We start from the raw sequence: 14,426 nt of genomic DNA on the forward strand, positions 1-14,426 counted from the left end.
ACCGTTGACGAGCTTCTTTCTTGGCACTCCTATATATCCCATAAACATCCCAGTTGGGTCTTTTTCCCGATTAAATCCGTCATTGTATAGCCAAAATGTCATTTTCTGAAGACCGGTCTGATGCAGGAATATTCTGTTTTCCAAGACGCAACGTCACTTTTTAAAATGACAAAAGGTGCCTATATACTTTTACAAAACACTTCAAATTACTTTTCTAACCCAACTTTAGTTATTAATAAATGTTAATTAGCTATACAATTCATGACGGGGCGATATGTATTCGATAGGAGCGAGTCTGGAAATCACCGGCCATCTTGGTAATTTTAATAACTTCCTGTTGACAAAATGAAACCGGAAAGGCTAAAACGTAATAGAACAAAGGATTTATTCTGCTCAAAAAGCCAGCACTGGCGACATCGTGTGGAAGCTGTAGGCGTTTACATTACGGCTGGATATATTTTCGTTCGTCTTTAACAATACATTGACTGGCGTAGTAATATATTTTTTGTGTTTTTGGAGAACAGTTTTTCGAGGGATTTTTACTCCTAAACACGTTGTGTTATAGCCACAGACACGATTTAACCAGTTTTGTAAACCTCTGAGTGTTTTCTATCCACAGATACTATCCATATGCATGTACTATATTCCTGGCATGAATAGCAGGGCGCTGAAATGTTGCGCGATTTTTAACAAAAAGCGAAGAAAATTCGCAACATCCTTATGTTAAGAACATATGCTCTTGTCATTACATACACTGACTAGGTGAATCCAGGTTAACGCAATGATCCCTTATTGATGTCATTTTCTAAATCCACTTCAATCCGTGTAGATGAAGGGCAGGAGACAGGGAGGAGAATCGAAGGTGTACACTGGAGATGCTTACCAAGAAGACAGTGAATGTTCTGAGTAGCAGAGTTACAGTTTTGACTTAAATCTACTCGAATATCTATGGCAAGACCTGAAAATGGTTGTCTAGCAATGATCAACTCCCAAATTGACAGAGCTTGAAGAATTTTGAAAGTAATAAATGGTCAAATATTGCACAATCCAGGTGTGGTAAGACTCACAGCTATAATTGCTGCTTGGGTTGCAAACGGTCGGAAACTTTCCATGGGAAATTAAGCCTGGGAATTTTGCTTAAATTCATCAAAAAAGTTAGCTGATAACAGTGCATTCTTCCATCTCATGTACAGCTGATTCTCAATATCTTGCACACTAATGAGATGCTATTGAGCCCACACTACTACACTGTCTGAGCCAAGGACTACATGCTTTCTGGTAAGTTTTGATTACAATACTAGGTGGGGTGAATATATTTTATATTAACTAGTAAATAGTAGCCTACAGCAAAGTGTGTTTAAATCATTTCTAACTTGTTAACAATTTCTGCTAGTTAGTTTTTGATACCATGTGTTTTAGCCTACTAACTGAGTGTTAATTCACCTGTTTCCATACATGTTTCAATTAAAAACATTTGTCTTACAAAGGAGTTGTTCAATCTAACTGCTTAACTATTCATCTGTACATGGGATTGTATTTGTTGTTTATTTTACTAATTTTCTTCTAATCTTTACAGGAAAATGCCACAGGCACTATCTGACGTGTGGAGACATTTCACTGCAGCTATTGTAGGAAAAGCTGTGTACATTAGCAAATACTGTGCCAAATCATATGCCAAGAATGCAACAAAGATGCAGAATCATCTGGCCAAGTGCATAAAGTTCCCTCAGCGCTCACAATAAGCAACTTCGAATAGAAGTAGATGGACTTTTGTCAGTGGTGATTATGATTAACCTTATCGAAAGCAACAGCTCATGGTCCTCCTGGAATCAGAAGTTTTTTTGACTCAACGGAGGAACGTAGTCAGAGAAATGCTGATGAATGTCTTGCTCGAGCTGTGTATGCAACTGGTTCACCTCTGATGCTCACAGGCAATGTGTATTGGAAAAGATTTCTGAATGTTCCTCGCCCAGCATACACCCTTCCAACCAAACATGCTTTATCTACTAATTTGCTGGATGCAGAGTTCAAGTGCAGGTCAAGCAAATCATAGAGAAAGCAGACTGTATTGCAATCATCTCTAATGGGTGGTCAAATGTTTGTGGGCAAGGAATAACTAACTACATCTCTACCCCTCAACCAGAATTCTACAGGAGCACAGACACAAGGGACAACAGACACACCGGTCTCTACATTGCAGATGAGCTGAAGGCAGTCATCAATGACCTTGGACCACAGAAGGTATTTGCACTGGTGACAGACAATGCTGCGAACATGAAGGCTGCTTGGTCTAAAGTGGTGGAGTCCTACCCTCACATCACACTCATTGGCTGTGCTGCTCATGCATTGAATCGGTTCCTAAAGGACATCATGGCACAGAAAACAATGGATATACTCTACAAGAGAGCCAAGGAAATGATTAGGTATGTGAAGGGTCATCAAGTTATAGCAGCAATCTACCTCACCAAGCAAAGTGAGAAGAATAAGAGCACCACATTGAAGCTGCCCAGCAACACCCATTGTGGAGGTGTTGTCATCATGTTTGACAGTCTCCTGGAGGGGGAGGAGTCTCTCCAATAAATGGCCATATCACAGTCTGCCGATATGGACAGCCCCATCAAGAGGATCCTCCTGGATGATGTATTTTGGGAGAGAGTGGTAAGCAGCCTGAAACTCCTGAAACCTATAGCAGTAACCATTGCACAGATTGAGGGAGACAATGCCATCCTGTCTGATGTTCAGACTCTACTTGCAGATGTAAGAGAAGAAATCCATACTGCCCACTTCACTGTTGCTCCAAGCAGAGGAAACTGCAGTTCTGAAATACATCAAAAAGCGTGAAGACTTCTGCCTGAAACCCATACACGCTGCAGCATACATGTTTGACCCCAAGTATGCTGTGAAGAGCATCCTGTCTGGTACAGAGATCAACAAGGCTTATGGTGTCATCACTACCGTGTCTCACCACCTTGGCCTGGATGAGGGCAAGGTTATTGGCAGACTGGCAAAGTACACTTCCAAGCAAGGGATTTGGAATGGAGATGCAATATGGCAGTCGTGCCAACATATCTCATCAGTCACCTGGTGGAAGGGACTTTATGGATCTGAGGCTCTTTCCCGTTGCCTCCATCATCCTCCAAATCCCACCAACATCAGCCGCCTCAGAGTATTCCCCAAAATGTGCAACCCTAATTGCTGCTAAAGTGCTTCTACAAAACACTGACTCAGGAGTGCGAATACCTATGTAAATGAGATATTCTGTATTTCATTGTCAATAGATTTGCAAACATTTCTAAAAACATGTTTTCACTGTCATTATGGGTTATTGTGTGTAGATGGGTGAGAATATGTTTTATTTCATCTATTTTGAATTCAGACTAACACAACAAACTGTGGAATAAGTCAAGGGGTATGAATGCTTTCGGAATGCACTGTTTGTAGTTTTGGGCTGTCCCCGACTAAAATAAATCTTGGTCGACCGAGAGTCGCCTTGTTCAAAGTTTTTAAGCATATATATATATATATATATATATATATATAGACACACACACCCTATGTTTGAATAAAATCAACTAAATATGCACTGAGCTTGTCTGATGCTTTAAGCACACAGTTTGATTAAATAATTAAACACAAATTACTCAAGAAAGAGCCTGATGGTCACACTGTTAAAAAAAATGACAGCGAGTGGCTGTGGGACTGGCACACATTGTCTCGCTCTCCTCCATACTGCATACTCCATACTCCTCCAAAGGCAGCACAGCAAGTGTTTATTGCACTGTCCGTGCTGAAGCTGCAACAACATTTCAGCCATTTAGTTTCTTATTTGTTTCAGACTGAAAGGGTATGTTACTGAAATCCCAAATTATTTTAGTAAAAACATTCTCTCAACCCTTGCTCTTTTTATGTGAAACATGTAAGCATCACTTGCATGTGACCAAAAGGACCTGACCTGTCAATCACATTAATAAATTGGTTATAACAAACTCCGAACAGAGTAACCGCAAAATGGATGCAGAGGACGTGGAAAAGAAACTCGAAACAGGTGAATGTTTGCTGGTTGCTCAGAGGGAAAGGGGAAGTCAGATCTGTGGAAGACATTTGACTTAGTTGTAGAAACTACTGGAGATCAAGAAAATTGAGGGTATCGGAACAAGCTTTGCGTGAGTATTATGTGTACCAAACAGTTGCTGTTAGATTACATTATTATATTTTTTTCTGACAATTTGGAACCATGTAAGTAACTCTAAATAAATAAATGTATCAGAGATGATGTTCTAATGAAAACAAAATCAATTTAAAGCCTTTATTACAGCAGACTAAAAACAGTTGCATACGTTCATGATTTGCAGTTTATTTTTTGTTTGGGCTATTTATTGAAAGCAGCCTTTGTTATTTAATTTGAAAACTAAAATTCTTGTTTGCATTTCAAAGCATGAATGTATCATATGCTGTGTGATGGCATGAAGGAATTAATGAGTGATTGATTGATTGATATAGTAGCCTATATATTGAAATGAAGCCTAAGTAAGTTACCCTATCAAGACTAAACAGGACGCGCTCTTAGGCCTACAGCTCGATGATGGTTATATACAAGGATACTATATAAAGCCTACTAATGACAATGACATTACTTAATATTATGATGGTCATAATAACTGTAATAAGACCAATAAGAAGGAGATCAAGAGAAAGGAGGATATATGAGAGAGAGCTGCATGTATATTATGTGTGACAAACAGGTGCTGTCAGATTACAGTATAATTTTTCTGCCTGTTCGGAACAGTGTAAACACCAAATAAATAAGTAATAGCAGTCTTTTCGAACGGCAAAAAATAGTAAAGCCTTAATTACAGCATAGCAAAGATTAAAAACAGCCAAATCGGTGAAATTGCTTTATCAGACAATTTGCCGTGGCATGAGGCTTGGTGCTTATGGAATCAGTAGGCTTTTAAAGAAACACTCAAACAGGCAACAGAAACAAGATCTCTCTTATTTATGTAGACCTATATGGATGATTTATAAAGCCAGGCACATTTAACAGTTAGGCTATTGATTTTACAGTAGACCTAATTAAGTTGGGGTTTCCTCTCTCCTCAATTTTCTTAGACAATTAGGCTAAGGCACGGGCTGTTTTCTCATCAATGCTGCTGCCTCTGCTGCATTCTTCTCAATCCCAATAGGCTGGTTAACGTTGCTATTAAGCACATACAGTAGCAACATAAGGAAAGGCGCCAATTCTAAGGCGCACTGAAGATTATGTTTCAGAACCGTGGACAGTGACTGTATCCAACACGAGAGAAAGCGCATTTGTTATCAAATAATATTTGATTTATTAGTGTTGCACCATTACGTTTTACATAATATAACCATATAAAATGTTAGTACCACATGGCCTCCGCGATGGATAAGTACACTGACACAGGTGCGAATCAGACAGGTGTCGTGTGCACCATGACTGCTCCACGACTGCTCCACTGAAGAAATCTCGGTCGACCAACAGGCTTTCGACTAAACAATCGACCAGTCGACTAAATGATGTCAGCTCAAATGTAGTTCAACATGAATCGGATTGCATTTATATAAAAATGAATGACTCCTTAACAGCGTCAGCTTCAGATATATCAGTGCTGTAATACTTCCACCACAGAATTTATGCCAAAGGCATTAATAGCAATGTCGTTAATGTCATTAACCAGTAACAACCTGCTTAAAGATATTGAGCTTCCAACGCTATCAGTTCACGATGAAGACTGAGTGCTTCTCTGCTGTGGACTGGGAAGACAGACAGCGCTCTCCTACAACTGGAACGCACCAAGGCAGCTAACCAATGAGTCATCAAGGGGGTGACGTGATTTGGCGTTGGGCCAAGAGGCGCCACAGCTCTTGCATTCAAGTTCATCAACACTAAAGTAGAGGAGTATAGTGCTGATTCATAGCCATGGCATTGCTTTAGTATGCTGGTGATATGATACAGCATTGCTTTAGTATGCTGGTGATATGATACAGCATTGCTTTAGTATGCTGGTGATATGATACAGCATTGCTTTAGTATGCTGGTGATATGATACAGCATTGCTTTAGTATGCTGGTGATATGATACAGCATTGCTTTAGTATGCTGGTGATATGATACAGCATTGCTTTAGTATGCTGGTGATATGATACAGCATTGCTTTTACATTAACTACACTGCATGAGGCTCAAAAATCATAATATTTATGATTTAAATGTTATGAAAACTTCTATTTTTAGCTCCAAACCAACACTCTACATCACAAATACCCACTCATACAGCAAAAACATTACAGCTCTCACCAAGGCACTTCATATAGAACATAACATCAACAGTTTGTGTGGCTGTGTGGCTCAACATCAACTCCAGATTACCTCTCAAATACTATACCGTCTAAATGATAAAGGAAAGGAAACACACTTTGGAGACCCGTCACGGACCAAGTCAAATACTGCATCATATTCCTCCGGTGTCCTTGGAGAGGTAGGGAGAGGTGGTCAAACACAGGTCACAGATTACTCTTCCCTGAACCCTCGCTTGCCCTCAATAACACACACTGGACAACAGCTGGCAAGAGAGGAGAAAGGGTTTTGTCCAAACCTATTTCAATAGCATGGTTGGTTATACAAATAACACAAATAATAATCCGCCCCTCTCGCTTTGATGCATTTTTTTATCAGCTTTCCTTTACATGGAAGCAGCTATATTAGTGGTGAGTCCTCCATGTTCACCATCACACACACATCCTTTTATATGATCTGTGGTGCACACACACACACACACACACACACAGACACACACACACACACCTAAAAGCCTCAGCTGCGCTCTATACATTAAACCACCTCGTTATCATGCGCTGTCAATCAAACCATTTCCTCAAGTATAGATAGCCATTGTATGACGTTTGGATGTAATAAGAGCGCTACCAATCTTCAGAGGAAAATAACACCGTATAACCTTGATTCAAAAAGATTTCAAAAATACGAATTATTTGTCAAAATGACCCATTGTACTGTTCTTCTTCTTTTGTTGCACTGTGTATAGCATGTGTATCCTGTACATATGACTAATAAACCGTAAAACTTACGATTTACTCACCATTTAACCTTGGTAAACTTTTTTTATACACTTGCAGACTTCTACCTGTAGGGTATCAGAGTAAGAAAGGTGTCCCATTGGCCTAGCTATGTGAGCTATTGATTGACAGCAGGATCTAACTCCCGCCTACTGTGGGGTTCAGAGGCTTCATGTGTATGGCTGTTGTTGAGGTTGCACCGAGCAGCCCTGAGGCAGCGTGTGTGTGTGTATGTGTGTGTACCTACTCTATCTGCGTGTACTGTATGTAAGTGTTTAGGTCTATGTGTGTGTGTGTGTGTGTGTGTGTGTGTGTGTGTGTGGTGTGTCTGCGGAGGTGTCACATGTCTCCTGAGAGCCACGTCCGGGTCTTAGCCTTGCTGCTGACTGCGCGTTCCTCCACTGCTCTGGGAGTGTGAGCAGCCAGCCAGTCCTGGCATCGCCGCTAACTGGGTCATCCTTCGGTAGAGGAGGGGATGGGAGGAGGATGAGAAGGGGAGGGAGGGAGGGGGGGCAGCACGAGAGGAGGAGTAAAGAGCTACTGTACATCCCCAAAAAATATACACTGGGTGTACAAAACATTAAGAACACCTGCTCTTTCCATGACAGACTGACCTGGTGAATCCAGGTGAAAGCTATGAGCCATTATCGGTCACTTGTTAAATGCGCTTCAATTAGTGTAGATGTAGGAGAGGAGACAAGGCTTAAAATTCCTTCTTTAACCTAAGACAAATTGAGACATGGATTGTGTATGGGCAAGACAAAATATTGAAGTGGCATGGGCTGGCCCTTCAAGGTTTCGACAAGGTGTGGAAAGCGTTCCACGGGGATGCTGGCCCATGTCGACACACGGAAAATAGAAAAATAACTGAATGTTAATAATAACAGGAGGAATAATGATCACTATATACACGGGGTACCAGTTCCAAGACGATGTGCAGGGGTACGAGGTAATTAAGGTAGATGCGTACATATACAGTGCATTCAGAAAGTATTCAGACCCCTTGACTTTTCCCATACAGCCTTATTCGAAAATGGAGTAAACACACAATACCTCATACATGGAGTAAATACACAATACCTCATAAATGACGAAGCAAAAACTGTTTAGAAATGTTTGCAAAATGTATAACAAATTAAAAACTGAAATATCACTTAAGTATTCAGACCCTTTACTTTGTTGAAGCCCTTACAGCCTTGAGTCTTCTTGGGTATGACGCTAAAAGCTTGACACACCTGTATTTGGGGAGTGTCTTCCATTCTTCACTACAGATCCTCTCAAGCTCTGTCAGGTTGGATGGGGAGTGTCGCTGCACAGCTATTGTCAGTTCTCTCCAGAGATGTTCAATAGGGTTCAAGTCTGGCCTCTGGATGGGCCACTCAAGGACATCCCAAAGCCACTGCTGTGTGCTTAGTGTCGTTGTCCTGTTGGAAGATGAACCTTCACCCCAGTCTGAGGTCCTGAGCAGGTTTTTGTCAAGGATCTCTCTGTACTTTACTCTGTTCATCTTTCCCTTGATCCTGACTAGTCTCCCAGTCTCTGGCCCTGAAAAACATCACCACAGTATGATGCTGCCACCACCATGCTTCACCGTAGGGATGGTGCCAGGTTTCCTCCAGACGTGACGCTTGGCATTCAGGCCAAAGAGTTCAATCTTGGTTTCATCAGAGCAGAGCATCTTGTTTCTCATGGTCCGAGAGTCCTTTATGTGCCTTTTGGCAAACTCCAAGCGGGCTGTCATGTGCCTTTACTGAGGAGTGGCTTCTGTCTTGCCACTTTACCATAAAGGCCTGATTGGTGGAGTGCTGCAGAGATGGTTGTCCTTCTGGAATGTTCTCCCATCTCCACAGAGGAACTCTGCTCTGTCAGACTGATCATTGAGTTCTTGGTCACCTCCCTGACCAAGTACCTTCTCCCTCAATTGCTCAGTTTGGCCGGGACCTTCAATGCTGCAGAAATGTTGTGGTACCCTTCCCCATATCTGTGCCTCGACACAATCCTGTCTCGGAGCTCTAAGGACAATTCCTTCGACCTCATGGCTTGATTTTTGCTCTGACATGCACTGACTATGGGACTTTATATAGACAGGTGTGTGCCTTTCCAAATCATGTCCAATCAATTTAATTTACCATAAGTGGATTCCAAACAAGTTGTAGAAACATCTTAAGGTTGATCAATGAAAACAGGATGTATCTGAGCTCAATATCGAGTCTCACGGCAAAGTTTCTGAATACTTATGTAAATAAAGTAAATAAACCTGTTTTCACATGGTCATTATGGGGTATTGTGTGTAGATTGATGAGGATTATCTTTGTTTTAATCCATTTTAGAATAAGGCTGTAACATAACAAAATGTGGAAAAAGTGAAGGGGTCTGAATACTTTCAGAATGCACTGTAGGTAGGGGTAACACACTGCTTGTGTCAGTCAACAAAGATCCCTCCCACACACACACACACACACACACTACACACACCACCTCCCCCCCAATATTTAAAGTTTCCTTCCCAACCCATAGGGTGGCAGTGTTTGCTCAACCTCACTAAAAGATGTGGCACAGTACAACTGCAAGTCAGCAACTTACACACACACCAAGTTAAAAGCGTCCAGAAGAGACATATAGTGTTTAGACACCAAACAATGGGTTCCAAAAGGGAGAAATCAAATAAAAAACGCATTTTGGACGTCCGCTGCCAAGACTCTGTTAGAGGTTGTGTTTTATGGAGCGAGGCAGGCAGTTGCCAAGACTCTGTTAGAGGTTTTGTTTTAGTGAGGCAGGCAGTTGCCACTGACCAACGCCAGTGAGCCCCAGTCACTTCTCGCTCCTATAGGAGAGAAATTATACATTTTCAGATGGGCTTTCGCTGGAAAACATCTGGATCAAAGTACACAGGGCCAAGTCCCCCCTCCCCCTCTCTTAACCTCTCTCTCTCATTCTCCCTCTTCCCCCCCCACCCCTCATCCTCTCTCTCGATCGCAGATGGAGCAATTAAGGCTCACAGCTTACTGGGCAAAGGGATCTGCCAGACACCATTTTAAAAGGCTGCTTTCCTTCTTTGGTTTTCTATTGAAAGTGGTGGGAAGGGGGAGACGGTGAAGTGGGATAGACAGTTACTGGGGGGAGTGAGGAAGGAGGGATGGCACCGGTGTGTGTGTGACTGTGTGTGCCAAGGCCCTGCGTGACTGTGCGGCCATGGCAAAGTGCAGATTATCTGTCTCGCTCTCCAATGCAGCTCCATGCACATTCTGACAGGGGAGGGCATCTGGCAACGCCGGCTGGGCGGCATTCTGAATGATCACACAAAAACACATATATAATTGTGTGTGTGTGTGTGTGTGTGTGTGTGTGTGTGTGTGTGTGTGTGTGTGTGTGTGTGTGTCGAGCTCACAGGTATACCATAACACCTCTCTAATGATCTAGACTCTTTAGGGGTGCGGGAACAACTTAAAAATAGCATGGCAGTTGCTAACCTAATGACGCTAGTAGAAGCGAGATGAAACACAAGGAAGGCTTTGGCACTGGCTTAGGGTCCAGGGGACACCGTTGGCCTCGCCCCCGTCTGTGACCTGGCCTAACCCTGTAATTGCAGAGCAAGTTTGAAGCTGTGGATAACTGATCTAGAGTGGTCTGTGAGTGAGAGAGAGAGAGTTTGAGTGTGTTTCTTTTTGGGCTGGGTAGGAGGCATTACTGGCTTTGCAGCTTTCTTTTAAGCAGGGAATTATAGTCTGAGAGGATGGTGACTTAAGAGCATAGAGCTGGGCTTCCCAGGGAAACAGGAAACAGCTAGCTCGCGCCATCTCTGTTACCTGGGGTTGTCGTATGGGGGCCAGGTCTAAAACACTACTTGTAGGCAGCTACAGTAGTATGGATATCTAGTTCTACTAACTATCCTCATCGCTGTAGCCTAACATTACAAAAACAGGTTGATGTTTCTCTAACCACTAGTCCAGGGTCAGATGTTTTTGTAATCCCCCTAATGCTGGAGGAGCGTATCGGGAGTTGGGTAATCTGATCCTAGATCATTTATTACGAGTGAATCTAAGATAGGATGGGCGAGCGGAGCGGCGGCACAGTGATGGTCTGTGATGGCTGACACGTCGCTCTTCTGGGGCAGAGCGGGCGTCGCCTGGCATCAGCGTCAATGTCATAGGGAGATCACAGAGAGCGGGCACCACCCTGTGCCATCATCACAGTTACCCCTGTCTCTGTGTGTCGGGGGGAGGGCCACTGAAGAGAGGCTAAATCATATATGGGAGGGACACCTTATTCAAGGATATGGTGGCAGGAGTAGGTTCGAGGACAGGTATGCCTTTACACAATCACACACATATTGTATGTGAAATTCACACATTATCCTCTTGAAAAAACACTTAATGACCTAAAAGGTTGAGTCCCTTCCCAGGCACTCCTTTCTATTGTATGCCTATGCTAACACACACACACACACACACACACACACACACACACACACACACACACACACACACACACACACACACACACACACACTGTCAGTGAGTGTTGCACTAATCCCAGCGCTGTGAGAGCTGCCAACTTCACAGCCTTCTCCCTGGGCTCCTGGTGCCCTTACGAAGAGACAGCCATCCAAAATTACACCGCAATTATGCAAAATCAGTAGTGACTTCCTGCATTTGTCCCACTCCTATGCCACTTTGTACATGTCTCTCTCTGCCACAGCCATCACGTCTCCTGAAGGTCTCTGTATTATTCGGTTGCCTGACTAGGCTTGGTGGGGTTTGAATGAGTAACACTGATTCTGTGTGCCCTTAAATAAAATAATAGCCTACACTGCATGCTAAAGATTTACTCACATTTAAACCTCATTCCTTAGCAACTGATTTCTTTCGATGCCGCTGAGTGATTCGATCTGTTCTTCCTTCCCAATTTAATTTACGATGACAGTTTGTCATCAAGAAACGTTTTACTGCCACAGCAAATATACACAACATGATCAAAAGTATGTGGTCACCCACTCGTCGAAAATCTCATTCCAAAAGCATGAGCATTAATATGGAGTTGGTCCCCCCTTTGCTGCTACAACAGCCTCCACTCTTCTGGGAAGGCTTTCCACTAGATGTTGGAACATTGCTGCAGGGACTTGCTTCCATTCAGCCACAAGAGCATTAGTTAAGTTGTGCGATTAAGCTTGGCTCGCAGTCGGCGTTCCAATTCATCCCAAAGATGTTCGATGGGGTTGAGGTCAGGGCTCTGTGCAGGCCAGTCAAGTTCTTTCACATTGATTTCAGACAAACCATTTATGTATGGACCTTGCTTTGTGCACAGGGGCATTGTCATGCTGCAACAGGAAAGGGCCTTCCCCAAACTGTTGCCACAAAGTTGGAAGCACAGACTCGTCTAGAATGTCATTGTACGCTGTAGCGTTAAGATTTCCCGTCACTGGAACTAAAGGGCTGAGCCCGAACCATGAAAAACAAGCCCAGACCATTATTCCTCCTTCACCCAACTACACAGTTGGCACTAAGCATTGGGGCAGGTAGCATTCTCCTGGCATCCGCCATACCCAGACTCATCCCTCCAGAGAACGCGTTTCCACTGCTCTAGAGTCCAATGGCGGCGAGCTTTACACAACTCTAGCCGACGCTTGGCATTGCGATCTTAGGGCTTGAATGCGGCTTCTCAGACACGGAAATCCATTTCATGAAGCTCCCGACTAACAGCTCTTGTGCTGACGTTGCTTCCAGAGGCAGTTTGAAACTCGGAAGTGAGTGTTACAACCGAGGACAGACTATTTTTATGCGCTTTCAGCACTCGGCGGACCCGTTCTGTGAGCTTGTGTGGCCTACAACTTTGCGTCTGATCCATTGTTGCTCCTAGACGATTCCACTTCACAATAACAGCACTTACAGTTGACCGGGCAGCTCTAGCAGGGCAGAAATTTGAGAAACTGACTTGCTGGAAAGATGACATCCTATGACGGTCCCACGTTGAAAGTCACTGAGCTGTTCATTAAGGCCATTCTACTGCTAATGTTTGTCTATAGAGATTGCATGGCTGTGTGCTCAATTTTATACACATGTCAGCAACGGGTGTGGCTGATATGGCCAAATCCACTCATTTGAAGGGGTGTCCAAATACTTTGGTATATATAGTGTATATGAGATAGACTCTGAGCGGTGTCTTGGAGAAGAAGAGGTGGTCCAGGGAGAGACAGAACACTCTGGTGGCGTCACACATGACATATACACGCGTCACACTTCACGCTACATGCAAGGACGTGTTCCCTCAGAGGTTTTGGCGACAGTAGGGGCAGAATCAGGAGATGCCGGGAACGTGTTTGTGGGCATGCATATGTGTGTGTACGTAGACAGGGGGAGGCTACAGCCGCAGCGTGGGGGGGGTATAGGGGGGGGGGGGTATAGTAGAAAGATGCCATTGAGCTCTCCACCGCTCCCTCCCTCCCCCACCTCCCCCCTGCTGTGGTGTGTGTCCACATGGGCCTGTGGGCGCCGCATGCTGAGCTCTGTTCCCCATTGTGTTCTCATTTCCTGACAGGAAAAGAAGCGCTCGCTCATTTCACAAATAAAAAAAACTGAAAGAGATCTGGCTGCCTGGTTTGGCCCTTTCCCTAACCCTTGAGGGCTTCCAGAAGTATCTCAGACATCTCAGATATTCTAATGCACCGCACGTCATGCTCTGCCTTGTAGATAATGAACAGAGGGAGCAGAAAAATAACCTTATTTCTCTTGTTCCCCCTATGGAGAGCCGAAATGCTTGTGTACTGCATCTTCTGCATCTGACAATCTGCTACTTTGAATCACACCAAGAGTATCCATTTTGTAATTTGTTTTTCTTCCTATTTAAGCAGTCCACAAATACTGCTTTCACACGAGAAGATCTACAGTATATACTGAGAATTACAGTATATTGTTATCTCTCACCCAGCTGATGCTCATGGAAAACAAAGTGAAGCCCTAAATTCCCGTGATGATAAGTTGGGACTTTGCGAAGGTCAGGGACTTCTCCTGTCCTTGCCAATCGTCCTATTTATTCACAGAGGAGATAAATGAAAATGGCTGCAGGAATCTCAGACTGGGGCCTGAGCCGGGCCGGTGTGACGTGGGTGATGGGTATTTTTAAACCTGGGTTGATTTAAACAGGGGTGATTACCTCCGTCAATAATAGGCCTGGGGGCCCTTGCGCCAACCACAATGAACGCTAATGGGCCAGACGGGCTGCAGTGCGGTTCCGCCCTGCCTGAGAGAGGTGTACAGGGAGCCGTCTTTCCAGCCCCTTTAACTTCATGAAAGTTACATGGCGCTCCTCGCTGCTGAATTATAAAGAAATGCTTTTA

At 43.6% G+C, this 14,426-nt stretch overlaps 1 protein-coding gene across 3 annotated transcripts in view; it reads right to left on the reverse strand.

Annotated features, from left to right (window-relative positions):
* The window catches only part of LOC115105488 (homeobox protein cut-like 1), a 262,216-nt gene that overhangs the window by 106,916 nt on the left and 140,874 nt on the right, over positions 1-14,426 (reverse strand). The gene's annotated exons all lie outside the window — the stretch shown is intronic.

This window comes from Oncorhynchus nerka, linkage group LG22 (genome assembly GCF_034236695.1).
Source record: "Oncorhynchus nerka isolate Pitt River linkage group LG22, Oner_Uvic_2.0, whole genome shotgun sequence".
NCBI classification, from domain to species: domain Eukaryota; kingdom Metazoa; phylum Chordata; class Actinopteri; order Salmoniformes; family Salmonidae; genus Oncorhynchus; species Oncorhynchus nerka.